Below are 3,999 nucleotides of genomic sequence, written 5' to 3' on the forward strand. Positions count from 1 at the left end.
TCACACTGAAAGCAACAGTTTATTGGTTTGTTCGAGGACCCTCATAAACATCCTGTTCGTACTGTTGACTTTAATTCATATTTTGTGGCAGGAACATCTCAGGATGTAACAGATGAGTGTATGAGTGTATTTTTCCCCCACTTGTAGGGAGTGCGGTATAACTGCTATGCTGTTTTATTAACAGGAAGAGTTATTAAAAGACTCTATAGCAGGCAATCTTCCCAGTATTCAGCTCTTAGGCACTGTCAGGGAGACATCCACTGAATCAGTAAATACCTGGCCTGCTGCTGCCTGTGCTGCAAATGCAGTCTCAGCCTTGTTCCTGAAGCATGAATCATCAGAGTTTATTCCTGAAGGTGAAACCTTAAACCGTGGCCGAAAACAAAACATGCTCCAGACAGCAGTGAATATTAGGACCAGACCCGACCAGACGGGAAAGGTACGGGCCCACAAAAGAGGGCAATCACAGAGTGAGTGTAAAACAGAACCTGATGAGGGGAGTTGCTGGCCGAGTGGTAATATCACTGGGCTGTTAATCCAGATACCCAGGCAATGGGCTGGTATTTGAATTCAATAAAAATCTGCAATTAAGAATCTAATGATGTCCAACAAATGTCATCAATTGTCAGAAAATCCTGTCTGGCTCACTAGTATCCTTTAGGGAAAAATTGCCATCCTTACCTGGTATGGTCTACATGTGACCCCAGACACACAGCAACGTGGGTGACTCTTAACTGCCCTCTGGCCATTTTGGGAAGGGCAATAAATGCTGCCTGGGCAGCGATGCCCTCATCCTGGGAATGAATATGAGGCAGTTAAAAGGGCTGGTACATCAGGAGCATGGGAAACAGGGTGGACTGACTTCCCGTGATCTCCTCTATTAACACGAAATATCTGCGATCCCATTGACCGAAAATGCTCTAAAAGCAGCATCCACCATCTGTCATTCCCACTCAGTGACAAAAACAATATAATCCTCTTCCACAGTGAGATGTTCAGGTCTCACACATGGCGATTTCTAAGGCTCATGAATCAAATGTCCAATTGATGCACAAATTAACAACTGAAGATGGTAACAGAGTATTAGGGCTGCGTGTGGGGTGCTTGAGCCCACGGCCCATCCACTCCCATCTGTGTTCTTTCGTTCTTTTTACACTATTTACTTCTGCGCGAGCAGACAATGCGCCCGACGATACAACCTCTCAGAAATGGTCGCGGCACCAAGACCGTCCTCCCAGTAGTTTGGGGCCAGCGGTAGCAGCAATGGTGGCAAAGCTTCTCCAACAATCAGAGGCAGCGGCTGTGGGATTTTCAGGATGGCAGTGTACGCAAGTCGCCATCTTGGAGGAGAGTGTCGCATTCCAGTCGCATCTCGATTGGTCACACTACTCGATGTTAAACAAAACACACTTAAACTTTACAGGAAAACTAAAATATAGACAAAATAACAAGGAAAGAATTGGCTTAATTGTAATACTGTCGAGATGCCGAACAATAGATATATTAACTACAATAATTAACCCTTCCAATATTGTAAGTTCCCGTAAACAAATCCTGAACAAAAGCAAATTCAGAAAAACAATTATCTCCCATGACAATCTCCAGCCCAGGAGATAAAACACCAAGAGAAAACTCAGAGAGAGAGGAGCACGGAGAGATGTACTGCAGCTTCCAAACCCAGCTTCAAGACCCCGGCGACTGTGACTGAAAAGTAAAACTAAACATCTCGGTTCTGTCGGAGCCTGACCCCAACCATTCAGGCTGCTTCTGTTGGTCTAAATTAAAGAAAACCCAAGGCCTCGCAAGCTGCTCAAAACGTCTTACTCCAATTCCATTGGATTCAAATGTGATTATCTCAGCAATAGACTCAGACACACACACACACTCACACTCACACACACACACTCACACTCACACTCACACTCGCACACACTCACACTCGCACACACTCACACTCACACACACACTCACATTCACACACACACTCACACTCACACACTCACACACACACACACACTCACACACACACACACTCACACACACTCACACTCACACTCACACACACTCACACACACACACTCACAGAGAGAGAGAGAGACAGACAGACAGACATGGAGACAGGCAGAGAAATGAAATTGAACTCCGCTGGAGGGACAGATCAAAACAGAGGGAGCAAGATGAAGATAACTCCTCCCTCAAAGGTAGAGAGTGAACAGAGGAATCAGGAGGGTGTTGGAGAGGAGGTGGATGGATGATGAAAGATAGGTGGGGGTGTTGGTGTGCATGTGCAGCAGACAGGAGATTATTCAAGGTTTGTGTGTGAGAGGATGTGTATGATACAGAGACAGACCAGTAAAGGGTTGCTTATGGGGTGTGTGCATGTTCGTGTGAGAGAGCATTCAGCTCGACTTGGATATCATTGCAACACTATCCCTATATCTGCACATCTCAGTCAGTCATGTTGTGCCAAACCTGACACCAAATTAAACTCATCCCTCTTGCCTGCCCTTGACATCCCTCCATTCCTTGCATGTTCATGGGCAAAAAGAGCATTTTGTAAACAGTGATCACGACTTCTTAAGTTTAAAGATAGTTATGAATATGGATTGTCAGGACCTTGTGGGACGGTACTAAATCAGGGCCGGGCAAATTACATCAGTATTAGGCAGGAGCTAGGGAGGGTTAATTGGGAGGGTCTGTTATCAGGCAAGCCCACATTTGACATGTGGGAACTGGTTACAGACCTGCCGATGATAATTTAAGAACGACATGTTCCAGTGAGCAGGAAGGACAAGGATGGCAAGTTAAAGGATACTTGGATAACGAGGCAGGTTGTGAATTTATTCAAAAAAGGTTAAAATCAGCATATGTAAGGTTCAGGAAGCTAAAATCGGACAGGGCCCGTGTCTGATATAAAGAAAGCATTAAAGTACTCAAGCAGGGGCCATGAAATGACCTAGCATTTAGGCTTAAAGAGGATCCCAAGGCATTCTATACACATATTAAAAACACCAGGATGGCTGGGGAGAAGGTAAGGCCACTCAGGAATAAAGGAGGGAACTTGTACTTGGAGGCCGAGGATGTGGGTGAGACCCGAACTGAGTACTTTGTGTCAGTATTCACACAGGAGAAGGTTATGAAGGATAAGGAGATCAGTGTGGAGCATGCTCACATGCGAGGGCATTTTGAGATAAAGAAAGAAGTGGTGTTGGGGTCTCTTGAAGAGCATTAAGGTGGTTAAATCCCCAGGGCCTGATGGTATCTCCCACAGGTTATTGAAAGAGTCAAGAGATTGCTGGGACCTGGACCAAGACCTTTGTATACTTGCTCGCCATGGGAGAGGTCCCAGAGGATTGGTGACTCGAAGGGAAATTGGGATTATTCAGGAAATTATAGAGAAATTGGGTAGAGAATACATGTTCTGGTTTGCAGCTCATAACTGCCGAGTACTAATTAATGAGACCGATCATTTGACGCCTGCTAATCAATTGAGTCACTGAGACCACTGAAGCAATGGTTTTCCAAATTGCTCACATAGAACGCAACAAACTGTTGCTCCTGTCCTGGTAGGAAATATTGAAACAGTCAAGCAGTTCATTCCCAAACATGGCTGTTGCCTCACTTCCTGTCACCACATGTGTTGTCAAGCTGATTTAGCTCATCATACCAATAATGTTGGTGATCCATTGATGAAGGTTTCTGGTAAGTACAGCACTCTTACAAGAATGACTCAGACTCACTGCTGGTCTGCCCTTTGGTTGTTTTTGTTTAGACATTTTCTTTCGAGTTATTATTAAATTTCTGTGGAGTAGGTGAGATTGATGCTGGACTCCAAATATTTTGATTTGCTTTTTGACTATCACGTGTACCAAGGTACAGTGTCTAATGTGCTTTATAAGTAGATATTGCCATACAAATGCACCAGGGTAACAGAACAGAAATTAGGGTATGATGTTACAGCTTGGAGGAAGTGAGACTGCAGGTGTTGGAGATCAAAGG

The sequence above is a fragment of the Chiloscyllium plagiosum genome, unplaced genomic scaffold, assembly GCF_037043375.1.
Source record: "Chiloscyllium plagiosum isolate Xiang-an unplaced genomic scaffold, Cpla_swu_hap1 HiC_scaffold_38, whole genome shotgun sequence".
Lineage (NCBI taxonomy): Eukaryota > Metazoa > Chordata > Chondrichthyes > Orectolobiformes > Hemiscylliidae > Chiloscyllium > Chiloscyllium plagiosum.